The 20,881-nt window shown below is 33.1% G+C and overlaps 1 protein-coding gene across 8 annotated transcripts in view; it reads left to right on the top strand.

Moving 5' to 3' along the window:
• LOC122510570 (disintegrin and metalloproteinase domain-containing protein 10) overlaps positions 1–20,881 on the top strand; it is a 1,090,443-nt gene that overhangs the window by 700,486 nt on the left and 369,076 nt on the right. The window lies entirely within an intron of this gene.

Genomic DNA, 20,881 nt, shown 5'->3' with positions numbered 1-20,881 from the left:
TATACTTTGTAAAGGGTTTATCATCCGTTTATAGGGGAGGATGGGGCAAGGAGAGTTAGTTGCTGTTATGCTTAGACGGCTTACTCAAAAATCGCATAATTCATTGTATATTCGCGTCTTGACACCAAAAGATGATAGTAAAAATTGGAAGGCAATCTGTCACCATTTGCGAAGTTAGGCGTTTATTTTTAAAAAAAGTCTGTTTTGCTAAAATGTCAACGTAATGTTTATCATATTGTTTTCTATATTAGAGTTTCAGAATATTTATTTACTTCAGTGTTTTCCGGAGTGGAATTTTCAAATTAATTTTTCAAATTAATTCACGTTGTTCCATAAAATTTAGAAAAAACTGAAATATGGGTTCACGGGGCATGGATAGTAGAGATAATACGGCACGGTAAAATCCTGTTAATGACATTGCAAATTTTAAAAAAGTGTTTAATTGTTCTTTTTAAGGTGACATACATAATGGTGAGTAATTATATACGGAAAACGAAGCTTATTGACCAAGAAATTGGTGGTCGTCTGAAGAAAATTGGTTAAACCTCTGATTCTAGTTTAGATGAATTTTGATACAATAATTGAAATTCAGAAATAGTATATTTCGTAACGAGTGCTAGCAGTTGCCAATTTTTGAACGAGGACTTTTTTGGAACAAACTGTAGGCAAAAAAAATTGGCAACTCCTCGCACTAGTTACGAACGACATTTTTCATAACAAGGTGCAAAAAGTGCCCTTTTTAGCACCGCGTTATGAAAATAAAATATTTAAATTTACAAATCACAAACATATTAAAACGAGTGATTAGTCAAACTGACTGAGTCGGTGGCAATTTTCGCGTTATATACAGTCGATGGGGTCAATGACCCGCAATCGAAATATTATGAATTATAACCATTATTTCAATTTATTAAGCAAAGGAAAATAGGAATTACTAAGAAAATGTACATCTTCCTTCTTGTTAATAGTAAAATTATTGCATTTAATATAAATCATCTCAGAAATTAATCGTTTTTTATAAGAAGTTTCATAATCTAAAATTTCTGCATCGTCAAAATTAAAAGAATAATTATATTCAGTTTGATGTTTGTTCACAACGGATTCGAGGTTTTTGTTTTTATGCTCGCTAATTCTTTTTTTCAAAGTACGCTTTGATTCACCAATATATATTGCAGGGCAACTATTACAATTAAATTTATAAACAATATTATTCCGATCACACTTTTTCATCAAGTCGAAAAAGTTGATGAAAAAGTGGGATCGGAATAATATTGTTAAAAGCAAAAAAAATTTGCTTCCTCGTGGAGGAAGCATTAACGATAAATATATTTCATTTTGAAATCATTTTTAATACAACTTAACATTTATAAAATAAAGTGCATTCGTCTTAATAGAAAGAATAAAATTTTCTTATACAGTAATATGAATCTAAATAAACAAACAAATTTTTAGTAAAAAAGTGAATTTTTCAAATTTGATTCTAATTAATTCTATAATTTTTAGAGCTGTGCAAAATTCGAACCGAACCGAGTTTAGTTCGGTTTTGGGGCGCCGAAATGTCGAATTTTAGAATTCGACATTTTAGCGTACCAAAACCGAACAAAACTCGGTTCGGTTCGAATTTTGTAGTAACTCGAATGTCGAATATTCGACATCCTTACTGGGATAGTTCGAATGTCGGTTTTTCGACATTCGAACTAAGCGAAAAAATTCGATAAGTTCGGTTCGAATTATTTTGCACAGCTCTAATAATTTTCAATAGAATATATACTTTATATACATGAATCGATTCGTCTTGATGCAAAGACATTTTTTATTTATTTTTAATAAATAATAACATTTTATTGTACAGCAACATGATTTTTAAGAAAAAATGAATTTTTATTAAAAGTACAAATTTTTTGTCTATAATAATGGTTTTAATTCTATAAATTTAAATTCAATATATAGGTACTTTATATATGAGGCATTTTACGTGAAATGTCCTAAGTTGAAATTTCAACTTCTTGAAAAAAATTGAAACTCAAGGAATATGTTGTTCTATCAAGTAGAAATGTGACCCAAAAAATATTTTTGATTTTTTCGAAAAATTGGAGGGGGTAGAGGGGGGTCAATTTGACAAATTTTGCCAACATCGGCTACCTTGTGAATTTTTTCTGAACATACTTGTAATGGGAAAAATTTTTTAGAATATGTTTCTGAAAGGTTTTTTCGTCCTCTTTCCAATGGTGTATTTTATTTTTTAATATTTTAAAAATTTACCCTAATTTTTTATAGTTAATATTTAATTTTCAATTTCCCAAAAGTCGGTCCGTTTTTTTAAAAAATAAATTATTGCAAACAAAAGCTGAGGTTTCTTCCTATCGGCATGTAAATTTTCAGAATGCCCTTTTTTTGAGTTATTAAATTTCAAAGAATAAATTGCAGCGCGCTGCGTCGCGGTTAGTGTTGCATTCGATCGAGAAATCGCTCGAAAAAAACAAGAAATCTCGTGAAGAAGGCAATGAAAAAATTGAATGATAAATCACATTCAATTGTTTTCATTGTCTTCTTCACGAGATTTCTCGTTTTTTTCGAGCGATTTCTCGATCGAATGCAACCGCGACTCACGGTTGCACTAAGCCGCGTGGCAACCAGCGTGAGACGAGGCGCCCGGGACGCAATTTATTCTTTGAAATTTAATAACTCAAAAACAAAAAAAGGGCATTCTGAAAACTTACATGCCGATAGGAAAAAACCTCAGCTTTCGTTTGAAATAATTTATTTAAAAAAAAACGGACCGATTTTTGGGAAATTTAAAATTAAATATAAATTATCAAAAAATAGAGTAAATTTTTAAAATATTAAAAAATAAAATACACCATTGGAAAGAGGACGAAAAAACCTTTCAGAAACATATTCTAAAAAATTTTTCCCATTACAAGTATGTTCAGAAAAAATTCACAAAGTAGCCGATGTTTGCAAAATTGGTCAAATTGACCCCCCTCTACCCCCTCCAATTTTTCGAAAAAATCAAAAATATTTTTTGGGTCACATTTATACTTGATAGAACAACAAATTCCTTGAGTTTCAATTTTTTTCAAGAAGTTGAAATTTCAACTTAGGACATTTCACGTAAAATGCCTCATATACCAATCGATCCGTCTTGGTGCAAAGAATAAGATTTTAGAAATAAATGAGTAGGATTTTCTTATACGGCAACACAATTTTGCGGAAAGAACTCATTTTTTTATAAAAATGCGAATTTTTTAGCTTTAATTGTGATTAACTCTGTAAATTCTCATACAATTTATACTTTTTATATACCAATCGATTCGTCTTCATGCAAAGAATAAGATTTTATTATATATTAACTTCAATAACCAACTTAAAAAAATTTTTTTGAAAAAATTTAAAAAAAGAAAATTTTCTGAGAATTTTTTAAAGTCTATCAATCCATTTCGAGATATTTTTATGATCAATATACCTGGTAAATTTTAGCCAAATTCGTTAACACCTCGTCGAGTTATCGTGTTCACAAAAATCGAGATTCACACACACACACACACATACACACACACACATACGCACATCCGGACAATTGTTCAGGGTCTTATATAACCCTTTCACACCCAGGCATAACTAGACAGTTAAAAAAACGTAAGTGTAACGTTATTCATGGTTTTCGGGGTCGCTGATTACGAATCTGATATCAGAATTATAAAATTTCTTAAATTCAAAATGGCGTATCCAATATGGCGTGCAACATTTTACAGATTGATCGGATTGGCTTGGAAATTGTTACTCGGGGGTTTTTGAGGTCGCTTATTACGAATATGACATCATTTTTTAAAAATTCAAAATGGCGGATCCAAGATGGCGGACGATTTCTTTTAAATCGTTTAGTTTTACCAGAAACTTGTTACTCGGGGGTTTTCAGGATCACTGATTACGAATCCAGTGAGAGTAGAAAGAAACAAGTCCATCTACTGACAGAAATAAATAAATAAATACACAATCGCAATTTTATAATAAACTACAAATTCGTGATAAGAGACCAAAAAAACCCTTGAGTGACAAGTTTCCCTCTAACCCAAACAATTTTTACATTTGTCGTCCGCCGTATAGAATCCGCCATTTTGAATTTTAAAAATATAACACTGGATTCGTAATCAGCGACCCCGAAAACACCCGAGTAACAAGTTTCTGGTGAAACTAAACGATTTTAAAAATAACGCCCGCCATATTGGATCCGCCATTTTTAATTTTAAAAATATAACACTGGATTCATATTCAGCGACCCCGAAAACACCCGAGTAACAATTTTCAGGTAAAATTAAAATGTTTAAAAATAATCTTCCGCCATCTTGGATCCGCCATTTTGAATTTTAAAAAACTGATATTATATTCGTAATCAGCGGCCCTAAAAACCCCCGAGTAACAAGTTTCATGCCAATCCGTTTAATTTTTACATTTGTCGTCCGCCATATTAGATCCGCCATTTTGAATTTTGAAAAACTAGCACTGGATTCGTAATCAGCGACCCCGAAAACCCCCGAGTAACAATTTTTAGGCGATTTTAAAATATTTTAAAAATTCATGATTTTTAACAATAATTTATGAATTTTTTTAAACAATAGGAATTTTTTAACATTATCTAGGTTACTTATTTTTAAAGCCCTATTCTTCCTGAAGAGAACGCACTAAATTAGACTCAAAAATATTAAGTTTCTTCAAAGATGTTGAGGTTTTTGTAGGTGGGACGTATATGTCCCATGGGCGTGAAAGGGATAACATACACGGAAAAAATCTTGAAAAAATCTTGGGTGACGTGCAATCCCAATCGTCGGAAAGTGGGGGAACTATAGTTTGGATGTGCTACATTCTCAATTCGGGAAATCTACGTTCCCATGTTGGTGGCGCTGAACACCCAAGATTTGAGACTCAAAACCTTGGGACTGCAATAGCCGCATCTTGGGCGCTCAGCACGCCCAAGTTGGAAATGCAGCTCCTCCAAACTAAAGTCGTATCGCATTCGTACATTTTCGGTCTACTTGGAACGGCACGTCACCCAAGATTTTTTCCGTGTAGTCCTATATAGAAGAAAACTGTGGAAGAAAGGCATAACAGCATAACTTCATTTGTCATGATTTCGAGATAAATTAATTTTAATGTTCTCTCACTTCTGTGAATTCAGAAAATCAACAGATTTGTTCGGTCTTTTGCATTTAGTATTATTATTTAATATATTTTCAAAATTCTTTTATAACATTTAATAAAACACACGATTTAATATAAATTTTGATAATTTTTCATCGGAATCATGAGTTTTATTGCACTTATGCGGTTATGCAAGTTCAAATTGTATATGAGTCCAACTTCAGACACTTTTAATGTCACAATTTATTTTGGTTTGATTTGTCATAATACAAAGATTTTTCACACAAAGACAAATTAAACTATTAATTCGTTAGAAAAAATTGTAAGAGTTTATTTAGTTATAAAATTTATTTTTTTATAAAATGTTTTTGATTTATTAAAACGAGAAAAAAAATTTACTTTACTGTTCAACTTGAAGAATTTTTCAATTTATTTTTTGATATTCTTTCCAAAATTTAAAAAAATACCCTTAAAAATAAGTACATAATTAAATGCACAATTTATGCAATAAAAAATTTGTTCTAGTTTTAATTAAATAAATATATTTAATTTAAAGTACGAAAAATGTATTTTACTAAAAACATTTTATTACAAAATTCTTATTATTTTAATTCATAAAGGTTATTTTCATTCTTAATTATGTCAATTGTTTTTTAAACTGAATGCAGTTATGTTATTATGCTGGTCTCCTTTTGTCAAAAACGCAATTATGCGATTATGTTTTCTATTATTTTCTACATTAATAACCATTTTAATGATTTTTCAGCTATTGAACTTTGAAGAGCAATATTAAATATATACAAATCTGATGTTATCTCAAATTTGATAAAAATGTCAGTTATGCTGTTATGCCTTTCTTCCACAGAAAATTTGTTAAAAGGATTTTTAAAAATTTTGTAAATTAAACGACTACAAAGCTTCCTCACGAGGAAGCAAAACGATTAATTTCTGAGATGATTTATATTAAATGCAATAATTTTACTATTAACAAGAAGGAAGATGTACAGTTTCTTAGTAATTCCTATTTTCCTTTGCGTAATAAATTGAAATAATGGTTACAATTCATAATATTTTGATTGCGGGTCATTGACCCCATCGACTGTATATAACGCGAAAATTGTCACCGGCTCAGTCAGTTTGACTAATCACTCGTTTTAATATGTTTGTGATTTGTAAATTTAAATATTTTATTTTTTTGATGTATTGCGTTTATTTATGGTTTTTAATTTATTGACGTGATGTTTATTTTGTTGACTTTAACTAGGTAAAAATTGTTTTTTTATTTTTTGTTTAAATTTAATTTTTTTTAAATTGTGTTGTATTAATTTTTATAAAAAAATTTCTATTAAAGTGACCTGATGATGGTGGCGAACCTGATTACCGAAACGTCGTCTATTTTATAAAAAAGTAAGATTTTTTCTAATAAAAAATTAAAAATCATCAAGGTTAGGCTAAAATATTTTTTAAATTGAAAATTCTTTGGTAATAATTTTTTTTTAAATTGAACATTGATAAATCGATTTCTAACGAATGCTTTGTATATGTGTTTATCTCAATTGCTCCTCATATATTGGAAATTATATTGGAACTTTTGTGTTTTGGCACTATTTTATTTTGGAACTTTTGTCTTTTGATTCATTTTTATTTTGGACCTTCTGTATTTTGGAACTTTCGGATTGGAACATTTGTTTTGGAACTTTTGACCTACAATCATGATAATAAATATGTTTTACATTTCTTTGTATTCTTATATATTATAATACTTGAAATTTTCATGTTTTAAATATAATTAACTATTTAAATTTTTATTTTTAAACTTCTTTTTATTTTTAAATTAACTATTTTAAACGAAATCACTCTCAGCACTAATAGTATTTTTAAACGACAGCTATAGTTTATACAAAATATACAAACAAAAAATAATTAAACAACTACCGTGTGTCTCCTTATGTATTTTTTTTAGTAATGATATAAAAAATACATCTTTCCACAAATAATTGTTTTATTTATTATTGTTTATTTATTATAAACGTATATAATAAATATGTTTTTTTTGTTTTAATATAATTTTAAGCTACTAAAACAACAAAAATTCTTTTTGTTTGTATGTATGTCAGTTAGTGAGGTTAGGAACATTTGTTTACAAAGTGTACTGCTGAGGTGAATATCTTTCAATATTTTCAAACTATGAATATTTTTGTAGAAAAAAGGATATTAAAATTATAATATAATTTTTTGTTTTTATTTTTTTATTTGATCCGAAAAGGTCTTACCTAACTATCCTTGCCCCATCCTCCCCTATATTTAAATAAAATTTATTTTTTGCAATTATTCTTTAATTCTTTATTCAGTAATTTTTAAATTTTCATTTTCCTTATTATTTTATAATTATTTATTAAAAAAAAAATTGTAAATTTATTACTTAGTAATTAAATTCAATGACAATAATTTAATTGATAATTTTTTGGTCTCAGTAGTCGAACTCAACTTTAGTCAGACATAAGTTTCATATTTTTCTAATTCAAATTATTGTAGTTTTATTTTTTGCAATATTTATTAAATGGTAGATAATAATATTATGATATAAAAATATACTGACAGATTAGCTCGCTCAGATAAATGCCTCGCTCGGCGGAGACTGTAGGACCAAGGTACTTGGTTTGCATCCGTTTGCCTGGGATTTTTCCGACACGTGAGATAATCTGAGCGGGAGATTTGACTTCGAGGTATAATGATGTGCACTGTCGATTATTGTCCGGTACACACCATTAGAACTCGACTGTCGATAAACCGGTTGTACTCGAAGAGGTTTTTTACAATTTCCCTCTCCACTGGCGAGAAAACCCATTAGACGGGTGGTCCAGGGAAATGCGAGTACTCCTAATTTTCAAGTCGTTCTGTAGGCGCAAAAATTTAGTATTTAAGTTATATGTAAGAAAATTTCCACGGGGACACTTGTAACGCTAGTATTAAGGCAAAAAACGAGTGTATAAATAAATAATTTAAAAATATTATTTAACTTTCAGTAGCACATGTCATCTTTGACCAGACATATGTCTTAGATTTTTCGTAATTTATTTTAAAGTAGAAAAATTAAGTTCAATGACAAAATTTTTTACAGTAATTTCTAGTTCAGTAGTAAAGAGCAACTTTAGTCAGACAAAGTATTTTATATTCTAATTATTTTTGCTTCCTCATAGAAAAAGCTTTATAGTCGTTTAATTTATAAAATTTTTAAAAAAAGCTTTAAACAAATTATCTTAAACATAGAAATGTGTTATATAAACACCCTGAACAATTGCAAAAGTATTTTATATTCTAATTATTTTTGCTTCCTCATAGAAAAAGCTTTATAGTCGTTTAATTTATAAAATTTTTAAAAAAAGCTTTAAACAAATTATCTTAAACATAGAAATGTGTTATATAAACACCCTGAACAATTGCAACTGAAACAAAAAATGCTGTAATGGATTTAAACGTTTTAGGGATTCAAAAATTTATACATTCATGTAGGGGAGACTGGGGTAAACCGGCTCACTTTTTTCAGATCGGTAAAAATCTAGGAAATTATTCTCTAAATCCAAATTAATTTATATCATTTGAAAGCTAATGATTTCTACTAAAAATAAAAAAGAGTTTTTGATTTATCTTTTTTAGTTTTACTTAGAGAAACTTTTTAATACACATATACCAAATTTCGAAATCACAATTTTCCAGGGTAAATCCGCTCACTTTATCTTTTCAAGACGGAATAGTTTTATTTTTTAAATATTAAAATTTGTCTTATTCTCGTCTTAAGTATGATTTATTATTGATAAGCTATGAGTTCTATAAATAATTCAATAAACAACAAATTGGTTTAATAAATAATGAATATAGGTTTCATGAATTACAACTATGGATTAAAATAATGTTATATTTTATTAATAGAAAGTGAAAGGTAGTTTACAATTTTTGTTTTAACAAGTCATAAATTTAGTTATTGTTAAAATATAATACGGGGAATTATTTTATTCTAAATTTTAAATCTAAAACTAAGTGAGCGACTTTACCCCGAGTGTATTACTCACATTTCAGAATAAATTTAATTAAATCTTTTTGAAATAAGACAAAACTATATATGTACTTCGAAGAAGGACATCCAATAGCAACAAAAAAAAATTTCCAAATAAATTAAGACTAAAAAATAATTATCGAAAAACTTAAAAATTCAAAAAACGTTTTTTTTCTGACACCTCTAAAAACGTTTGATCGCCTCTGATTCTATGTTGAATTCATGAAACTAAACGAAAGTTCGTTAATATAAGTTGAATGTTAAGTACTATTCACAGTACCAATATCTCCATCTTAAGTTGAGTTCATAGCGTCAAATCACTAGTAAACGGGTTTACCCCAGTCTCCCCTACTTTAACCCTTTAACGCCAAAATGTGCTGATTTTAAAGTTCGGTTTCAAGCTCATGTTATTAAAAGAAAAAAATTATTAAAAATTCTATAAGGACATATCCATACGTTTTTAGGGTCGCTTCTTTGAATGGCATGGTCAAAATTTCCAAAAAGTGACGTTTAACCCTTATTTTTTCAAAAATACTCAAAAAATACAGGATTTTTGAAAGTAATTTTTTTTCATATCCAATTTTAGTTGTCATATCGATTTTTCCTAAACGTATTCCCGATAGTTTTAAGATTTTTGGTATTTTTTGATTCGAAATGGCGCCTGTAAATAAACAATTTTCCAAAATTAAACACATAGGATGGATACAATATTCAAAAGTTCATGAAATCGATTGAAATTTGTTACTCGGAGGTTTTCAGGGTCGCTGATTACGAATCTAAAGTCATATTTAAAAAATTCACAATGGCGGATTCAATATGGCAGTCGACAATATTACAAATTCATCGTATTGGCTTCAAATTTGTAACTCGGGGGTTTTCGGGGTCGCTGATTACGAATCTAAGTCATATTTTCAAAATTCAAAATGGCCGATCTAATATGGCGGACGACAACATTAAAACTTCATTTATTGGCTTCAAGTATGTTACTCCGGGGGTTTTCGGAGTCGCTGATTACGAATCTGAAGTTGGATATTAAAAATTTTAAATGACGGACGACAAAATATATCAATGCTAACATATTCGCTAATTATTCTGGCGAATCTTACTTGCATGATAGCGATGCTGAATCTGAGTGTAAGTCCGATGATATTTTTTCTGAGGCAGATCATGATTTTAAATCCTTGTTAAGGGGGCATGAGCAGTTGTAAAATTCCATTGAAAAAAAGACTATTTTTAAGTACCATTTTCTCAACTCCAAATAATTTTTTTATCACATTTTGTTCTGATGATTTTATATACAAAGGACTAGAATCTGATCGTTTGATAAAGACAAATATTTATTTTTGAATTTTCTGTGCCATTTTAAAAAAATAATTACTCGTTTTCTGGATTTTTATCTGAAACAAGCAAACAACTTTAAATAAACTAATTTATTTGTAGAACCGAAAGACCGGATTACAGTCCATTAATGTACAAGTATTTAAAAAAACCATATCCGTTAAGTGGTTTTCGAGAAATAAGTACCTAAGTGATCCGACATTTTAATTTTTAAAATCTCACTTCAGATTCGTAATCAGCAATACCGAAAACCCCCGAGTAACAAACTTGAAGCTAATATATGAAGTTTTAATATTGTCCTCCGCCATATTAGATCCACCATTTTGAATTTTAAAAACATGACTTTAGATTCGTAATCAGCGACCCTGAAAACCTCCCAAGTAACAAATTTCAATCGATTTCATAAACTTCTGAAAATTGTATCCATCCTGTGTTCCATTTTGGAAAATTGTTTATTTTTAGGAGCCATTTCGAATCAAAAACTACCAAAAATCTTAAAACGCAAAGCATATTTTCAAACTAAAACTATCGGGAATACGTTTTTTATACCTTAGATGATTAGGAAAAATCGATATGACAACTAAAATTGGATATGAAAAATAAATTACTTTAAAAAATCTTGTGTTTTTTGAGTATTTTTTAAAAAATAAGGGTTAAACGTCACTTTTTGGAAATTTTGACCAAGCCATTCGAAAAAGCGACCCCATAAACGTTAGTGATGCATTTGAACGAGAAAAATGAGAAACGATATTTTTGAGAATGATGCTCGTATTTTTTTGGATCATCTCATTATATAAAACGAGATGTATTTAAACTAAATTTAAAGATAATAATAACATAAATATATCTATCATATTAATACGTACATAATATGCATATTGAAATAATGCTTTTCTTTTCTATTACGAAAATAATTTTTTTTAAAAATCAAATAATAAACTTTTTTTTATTTTTGTATATTAGCGTCAATTTCTGCGGCTAATGCACAAGTAACCCAAGAATTCAATGTCATTAAATTTCTCACTGATTTATTGCATAATCTATTCCTGTGGTTCCTAACAATTAAGGAACTCTTCCAAAAAACACGTTCGGATGGTACACATGTTGCTTGAATGGACAAATAATCTCGTGCCATTTTCGCAAGGTTCGGATATGATGTTTCGTACATCTTCCACTATTCTAAAATATCAACATCTCCTTCTGCTCTTTTTTCTGATAAATAAAGATTAATTTCATGTTTCCATTGCCCTGAATTTGAGTCTTTCCTAGTTTTGTCGCAATTTTTTGCATAAAAAGAATTCAAGTCCAAAATATCATCATCTTCGTCTGAAACAACATTATCTTGGACTGCTTTATCAATTTCCATGACTTCCTTCAAATGAAATAAAATTTGTAAAATTTAAAAGTTGTTCAATAATAACAAAGGTTTTAGACGAAGTCAACACACTCTTGGAGTAAATTTTGTTATTATGATGGTAGTAGTTTCGTTTTGACTTCCTCTGAAATGAAAATTTACTCCAAAAAGTTCATTATATTTATATAAAAATATTTTTTATTTCAATTTTAATTATTTGAAAAAGTTCTCAATAGAGATTTAATTTACCGTTACTTTGTGAGGCTCATAATACTTTGCCCTATAAATTTCTTCAAATTTCGCTAGTGAATATTTCGCCATTTCTTGACCCCAAGACGTTTTTTCAAATTGTACAACTTTGTGCCTAGGATCTAAAATTAACACGAAGCAATATACCCAGTTGCTTTTATTATAATGCTTGATCAATTTCTCATTTCCTTTTTGAAGTGCCTTTCAAATTTGTGTATCAACCGATTCAGTCATACCATTTAAATCTTCAATAGACTTTTCTAATTTGTCTAAAAGCATATTAAAACCAACTACGACATAAGGCAACGTTGCATATTTATCTCTACTGAGAATTGTAGACAGGACTTTGAAGTATCGCAAGTATTTATTAACTTTTTTAAGCATTAGCCATTCCTGATAACTCAAAGATAAAGGCTTCAAGAAATTGTTATTTTTGCACAGTAGGATGATACCTTCCTGCATTTTTATCCCTGTACTAATCATGTCTGATGTCGAGTTCCATCGAGTAGCAACGTCTACGTTTGGAGAAATCATTTTAATATTGCAAGATTCGCAGCAATGTTTTAATTTTGTTCTCCACTGCTCTGATTTTTTAAGTAACTTAAAAAGTTTACGTAATTTTGTGATTGGTGTATTGCAATTTTCCACATATTCATCACTTTCCTCAATTTCGTTATTTCTATCACTCTCTTTTGCATTTCCATCTTCGTCTTCATCATCATCATCTTCATCATCATAGTCAGTTTCATTTCTATCTGCTAGTTTAAGATCTTTTAATAAATCTTGCACCGCCAGATTTATAATGTGCGCATAGCAGCGAAAATGCTGATTTTCATGATCAAAATCCATAAGCAGACTCAATTTCCTCATAAAACTGGTGTTGGAAGATGCGTTATCTACTGTGATCCCTAAAATCTTTTCTCTGATCTCAAAATCGTTAATCGAATTATAAAAAATAAGTGCAATGTCTGGACCTGCATGTTCGCTTTTAGAAGGACAGAAATCAATGAGCAGAGAGTGTAAACGCCAATCGTCTCCAATAAAATGGCCGGTAATGCAGTAGTATGATCGACCTGCTAGGGATGTCCAACCATCAATAGTGCTTGAAATTCTTAATTTGTTTTTTTTAAATAGTCATCACTGATCTTTTTTTGTTCATAAAACTATCTTCAACTAAGCTTTTTAGTTGATTTCGTTTTGGATATTGTGCATCTGGATTGAGAAACTTGAATAATTGTTGCGTTTCATTATCTTCGAAAAAATTATACGGCAAATATTTTCTGGCAACCCAATCCACAATTTTGACATTCAAAAGTTCTTAGCTGAATTTCTATAATAGAAGGAAACATAATTGATTTAATTTTACAGTTGATAATAATTGAAAAACTAAATATTATTTTTCTTGAAATGAAATTTTTTAAAAGCAAATCAAAATAATCATTTTAATTAAACTAATCAATCTCTATGAAATTTACAGAAAATAATTTCAGGGTGTCTATTATTTTCGTTTAACAAAATTCCCGGTATTTTCCGGACTTTGTCATAATTTTTCCTGGTTTTTCCTTATCAACTTTAAATTCATTTGATTTCAAACATAAATAAATCTACAAATTTCTTCAAAAATTTTTATTAGAGTTTTTACGAACAATTAAATTCTATTTACGAGTTTCATTAAATTTGTTGAAAATAATATTTTTTTAAGTAATTTTAATTAAACATTTAGAAAATAATTGAATTAAACAAAGAATAAAATTTTTTTTAAATAATCTTGTCTGTTTATAATTATAATTCAAAATTTGATTTTTCAATTCTTTTATAATTATATTAATGTACAATTGAATTTCTGCAAAGAATTTTACTATTTATAAAAGTAATTGAAGGGTGCGCTAAAACAAAGCATTAAGCGCCAGGACGACACTTCAACTTTTAGAGCCAAATATCTATAATAATTAATATTAATTTATTGACAATAAAAAATTGTTTGTAATTATCATAAAGTTTAACTAAAAAATAATTTCTAACTGATTTAACCATATATTGCACAGAAAAGAATTTATAACGTAAAATATGATGCAATTCTAACCTACGAAAAATTGGCGTTTAGGTAATTATACAATAATACTATATAATTTCAAAAATCTTATTTTTCATAATTTTAAAAAAAACTTTCCAAAAATTCAATTTTATTGATAATTATAAGTGTATATCTTTTTTTAATTAATTAATTTTAATTAATAAAAAATATAAATTTAAATTTATATTTAATTAAATTAAATTTTTTTAAATTAAATTTTAATTATTAATCTTTGCCCTAAGAAACATAAATACATTATACTCTTTATAAAATTCAATTTATAAATTATTAAATCAAAATACTTTAGAAAATTCTATTTGTTAAAAAGCTTTTAATGAAATTCATTAACAAACTTAATAATTTTGAATTAAATTACACAAAATTTTTATTACTTTGATTATTTTTTAAAAATTTATTTACATACTTTATTTGAATCAGTGGTTAATTTTTTACTATCAAATGAATTATTTTTAATTAATTTCAAATTTAAAGAACAGTATAAATACATATAAAAATTGAAATAAAAAGCTTTTTTTAATTTGGTAAAAAAATTCCCGGTTTATCATAAAATTCATGGCTTATTCGCGGTTTTTCCCGGTTGTAGACACCCTTAATTCAGTAAAAATTTTTAAAATATAAATTACTGCAAGTTATTAGAGCCAGAGATAACCAAAAAATTAAAAATATTTCAAAAGAAATTGAAACTATAGTAAACTAATATATAATAATAATAATAATATAATAATAATAATAATAATAATAATAATAATAATAATAATAATAATAATAATAATAATAATAATAATAATAATAATAATAATAATAATAATAATAATAATAATAATAATATAATAATAATAATAATAATAATAATAATAATAATAATAATAATAATAATAATAATAATAATAATAATAATAATAATAATAATAATAATAATAATAATAATAATAATAATAATAATATAATAATAATAATAATAATAATAATAATAATAATAATAATAATAATAATAATATCCCATCATTGCCCGGCGCTTTGCCGTTTCTTAACGTCTTTGCCACCTTTTTTAATTCCTCAATCGTGAAGAGCTCCTCGTCTCGTATTACGCAGTAAGTGTAGTCCTCTCTGGGGCTAGGTTCCACATAGGGAAACAGTGCCTTTATGATTTTCAGGACCCAAATCGGATCATCCAAACCAGGGGTTTTATGCCTTGTCACTAATTTCTTAGCGACAATCTTAAAGGCCAAACCCCACGGATCCTTCTCGGAATCTCCGATTAGGTCCCTCCAGCAACAGCGTTGGCTACTTTTCACGGCCTGCTTAAAAGTACGCCTGGCTTTATGCCATGTTTCCCGCAGCTGGAGGTTTCCCTTCGAATGGGTAGAATGCCTCCTTGCTGCGTGGCATTCTCTCTTAAGACAGGCCAATTCTTCATTCCACCAGTACATAGACCCCTTTCCCGTTTTTCTTTTCTGCCGGCGAGGCATAGAGTGATTGCAAGCTTGAACAATCACCCGCCTCGTCTCTCGCACTATACCCTTTAAAGAAGCTGGTTTCCTCACCCAGTTTGATTTGCGAATAAGTCGCGACTCTTCTAGGGATTCCGCCAGCTTCTCCCTGTTCAGTCCCCTGAGGTTCCAAGAGGCTCCCTTGCTACCATTTTTTGATGCGGTACGTCCTCGAAGTTTTTCCTCAGAGACTAAAAACTCTATGTACTGGTGGTCACTCAATGTTTCCTCATCCAGTACCCTCCATTCTCTTATTCTGCGGGCTAGGCGAGGAGATGCGATTGTTAAATCAAGGATAGATCCCGATTCTCCCCTCCTGAACGTGAACTCGTGACCCCGGTTTAACACCACCAGCCCATTCGTCGCCAGCATGTCGGAAACCAAGATTCCCCTCCTGTCCTGACGAGTCTCTCCCCATTCCGGCGACTTACTATTGAAATCTCCCGCAATGAGGACATCCCCGTCAAAAGATCTCAGACTTTCTTCAAGAGAACGAATCTCAGTAGCGAATTTTCCGAATGGGTCGTTGGGCGAGAAATAGCAGCTATATATACAAATACCTGCCACGTTCGCCCAAACAAACCCCTTGTCTGTACCCTAAGAATAAACCGGCGGTGATACTTGGATTACATATCTGTATTGCCGATCTACCTGATGAGTCTTGAAACCAATTCGAGAATCCTTGCTTCTTATACTGCTCACTAATAAGCAGTATATCCACACCTCTCTCTCTGGCAGACTGCATCAGGAGATTTTGGGCAATACTTCCTTTTCTGAGGTTGACCTGAAGAAATCTTACCTCTTCTGTTTCAACCTCCTCAGTTCCTCCCTATAGACAGGGCAGGACCCACTTCCTGGAGAGTGTTTTGTCTCCTTTAACCCTTTATCCTCACAAGTTGTACAGTGGAATTCCTTTGCACAATTCTGGTGAGAATGGTCTGAAGATCCACACTTCCAGCAAGCCTTGCTCCTATCGGGTCCTTTACAGCCCCTATCCTGATGTCTGTAGCCCAGGCATCTGTGGCACCTATCCACTTCCACCCTGCTGCGGATTCTGCAGTTTATCCAACCTACCGTAACCTTACCGGCCGTAAGCAGAGCATCAGCGTCTGCTTCTGGCAGTTGGATCACTGCCATCTTTACTGATCCACGCAGGGTGAGGAGTCTGCAGGACACCTCTAGATCGGTCCTGCCCAAAGCTTTTTTCAGGGCATTAGTGACGTCATCAACCTCAGTTGTCTCATCTAAATCTCTAACCTCTAGTGATCTCTTTGTCACGAGAGGTGAGACAATTGCTTTACCTTTGAGGGCCTCGGTCATCTTTCTGCTGAACGCTGAGAATTCCTGTCCTTTTTTAAGAACAAAAAGCAAATCTTCCTTTTTTGTTCTTCTAATAGACAGAACCTCTGTTTTCGTTTCAGCAGGGTTGACCGTGGCAAAGATCTCCTCAATGAGTCCTTTTGGAGGAACCTTTCCGTCCTCCATCGATACCCTGATAGCTTCGGTATTCCTTTTCTTTATCCTCCCTTGACGACTAGAAGGTTTGTTTGTATCTTTCATTTCCATCTTCTCTTTATTCTTCTTCTTTCTGGAAACTACCTCGCTCCAGTCAGTGCTATCCCTCTTTGACTGCGTGGCGGATTCCAGACTTGTCTCCTGCTGTATTGGCATAGAGGCCGGCTTTTTAGTCTGTCGGTCCTCGGGAGATGTTGAGGCGCCTCTTTTCGTGCTCTTGGTAGAAGAGGGGGCCTTATGTCTCTTCTGTCCTTTCGGAGTGGTCAACGGCGTTTTAGGATGTGCCATTTGGCCAAAAGAGTTTTTTCCATCGCTTCATTTTGAAGCCTTTGCTCCGCCATGATTCCAAGCATAATCTTCCATACTTCTGCCCATGGCGGGACTGATGGGGCACCTTGATTTACTCCATTTGTAGCAAGGGCTGCGCTTTTTCCTTCCTCACTTGTTGGCGGAATCTGGTTTACCTCTGCTACAACCTTCATTTCTTGGAGACTTTCATCTGCCAAAATAACAGACTCTGTCTCACCAGCCTCCATTACCTCGATTTCGTTTTCATCGTTTTTCTTAATTTGATTCTCCATAAATTCGTTGCTACCAGCGCATCGTCTGTGGAGGAGCGGGTCGGTATAGTTGGGAACGGGTGTATCCTCAGACGTATCCTACCTCAGTTCCCTGAGGCCCAACCACCGCTTAGCCGGTCCCGGAATACACGGACGGACCGGACTCGCCCGGAGCAATATGGATTCCGACCTCCATATTCACCACAGACTCTCCTAATCAGGGTCCCGAAGGGGCTGGCTCCTGATTCCTTACCTCGGCTGACACATCGGCAGAGCAAGCTCACATCAACCCCTAGGCCCCGCTCACCGAAAACAAGTGAACGAAGTTTCAGGGTACTCCCAGTGGGCCAAGGAAGGAAACAATCATATGGGTGTGATACGTGTATTGTGAATATGTTTGAAAAAAGATGTATAAGTGATGTAATTGTGTGTAACGCATATATGTGTAGAGAAGTGTATGTGTAGAGTGTACTGTTTGGTTGCCCTTTGGTGGAAAGCCCCGCCACCACTGCAAGGTCCACCGAACATATCCAAGATGCCAATCGTGTCTGGCAGCGAACCCACTTCTCCCAGTACATCAAAGAAATCAGTCGTGTCAGGCAGTGGACCCACTTCTCCCAGCCCATCAAAGAAATCAATGATGTTCGGGAGTGGATCCACTTCTCCCAGCACATCAAAGAAATCAGGAAAGGCGATAAACCTCTGGATAAGGTCACATCGTTTAGACCAATTTGTTTATTGGATACGATGGGCAAATTTTTAGAGGGAATGGTTCTGCAGAGACTTCAGGAAATCCTGATAGGCAAAAAAAGCCTATCGGAGAATCAATTTGGCTTTCGTAAAGGCAGGTCAACACTTGACGCAATACTCGCTGTTGTAAACCATGCAAAGAAAGTCAAAGAGGACAAGAAGAAGGGATTCTGCGCGCTTATTTCCATCGACATACGTAATGCATTTAATTCCGCAAAGTGGGACAATTGCATCAAGGCGATGCGTCGTAAAGGGGTACCAACCTATCTGTTGCGAATGATAGATAACTATCTCAGCGACAGATGGGTTGAATACAAGAGCGATGCATGTCATCTCAAACATGAAATGACATGCGGAGCTCCCCAAGGATCAAAGGTAGGTCCATTCATATGGAACGTCATGTACGATGATTTCCTTAGAATTGAGCTACCTGAAGATACGATAATGGTTGGCTTTGCGGATGATGTCATTATAGTGTGTGGCGCGCGGACTTCTCGGATTCTAGAAATAAGGGTCAACGAAAGCTTGAGACGAGCAAAGCTCTGGTTAGATCTCAACGGCCTACAAATGGCTACAGAGAAGACAGAAGCTTTGCTTGTCACAGGTAAAAGATCCTTTGAGGTTCCGAAGATTCGGATAGGACAGACTGAAGTCTCCTGGGAAATAGTTTAAAGTACCTGGGAGTGACGTTGGATCGAAAATTAAAGTTCGACCAACATTCTAAGATCACGTCACTGAATGCCGCCGACTGTATGGGAAATCTATCGAGAATGATGCCCAATGTCGGTGGCCCCAGGGAAAAGAAACGCCGATTAGTGGCGACCGTGGTTCAAGCAAAGCAGCTCTATGCTGCCCCTGCATGGGCTGAGTCCCTGAAGAACCGCGGCATCTCTGACGAGCTACTCTCCGCACAGGGTGGTTGTGCGCGGAGAGTGGTTTCAGCCTACAGAACGGTTTCAACGAGCGCTGCTCTAGTTCTTGCGAGTCTCCCGCCAGTGGACTTACTAGCGAGGGAAAGACAGGAAGTCTTTCAGCGTAACAAAGATCTAGTTACCTCGCAAGAGCAGAGTAGAAATCTCGCCAAAGCGGCTATCCGCAAAGAGGCGAGATGTAGACTCCTTGAACAATGGCAAGAGAGATGGGATGGGGATCTTAAAGGAAGGTGGACATATCGCCTGATCCCCAACCTCGCCATTTGGCTAGGAAGAAAGCACGGTGAAGTTGGCTACTACCTGACACAAGTGTTGTCAGGTCACGGATGTTTCCGACAGTACCTTCATAGGTTTAAGATTAAGTGAGTAGCAAAATGCGCCTACTGTGACGCTGTAGTAGATGACGCGGAGCATACTCTCTTTTATTGCGGTCACTGGAGCCGTGATAGAATGGCCATGTTTACGGCAGTTGGCTTTGAAATCAACGCCGATAACATGGTGTCTACCATGGTTCAGAACGTTGACTCGTGGAGGCATATTGAATCCTTCATTATTAAAGTAATGAAAGAAAAAGATAGTGACGGAAGACGAGGTTGACAGGAGGAATCCAGTGCTCAGCTGTGTGTGAGCGTGGGGGGAGGAAATCATTTAGTTTTCCTCCCACCCGCGCTCCCACATAGCTTGAGTGGGTTAATGGAAAGTTAAGGAGCACGGTAAGGGGACCCCACTTGCGAAGTTTAAGGCCTGACGGTAGTTCAGCAGATGGTTTAAGAGTCCCAAATAAGACGGGAGTGGTTTTTAGTGGGTCGACCAGAAGAAGAGCGGTCATCCCCACATAACCTGTAATTCATTACTCAGGTATCTGAATTCACAGATTTTCCACTTCCGACTACAAAAAAAAAAAAAAATAATAATAATAATAATAATTCCGTGCCCGGTTGGAACTTTTGTTCTACCTGGGGCGCATTTTTGCGCAGGGTTGCTGGTCCTCTATCTAACGCGTGCCAGGTGGCAGATAGGTTAGCTTCCTAGAAATAGGTGGTATCGAGGAAATCAAATACTCGACGCGGACCAAAACCAGCAAACAAGAAACACCCATCATGAGCGATTGTAAAAACGAGGAAGAGTACCTGCGGGGTAATGCTACGGCTAAATCCCTTACTGGTTCCGATCGTCAAGCGCTTTCGAGCGTGAGGGCGGTGGCCAGTGGCCCAAGGATGCAGGAGGGCAACAACGCGTTGGTAGTGCCACAGATCATCGTGGACAGGTCGGAGAGACGAGGGAGTACGAGCAGCGTGACGAGTCAAGCCAGCTGCATTTCTGTCTTCAGTAATGCTTCAGCGAATAACATTGCTAGCTGCAACAAGGACCGAGATGAATGCATAAAGCTGCGGGAGGAAGAGGC

This window comes from Leptopilina heterotoma, unplaced genomic scaffold (assembly GCF_015476425.1).
Source record: "Leptopilina heterotoma isolate Lh14 unplaced genomic scaffold, ASM1547642v1 Lhet_70, whole genome shotgun sequence".
NCBI classification, from domain to species: Eukaryota; Metazoa; Arthropoda; class Insecta; order Hymenoptera; family Figitidae; genus Leptopilina; species Leptopilina heterotoma.
This window is presented reverse-complemented; position numbering and strand designations above follow the sequence as displayed.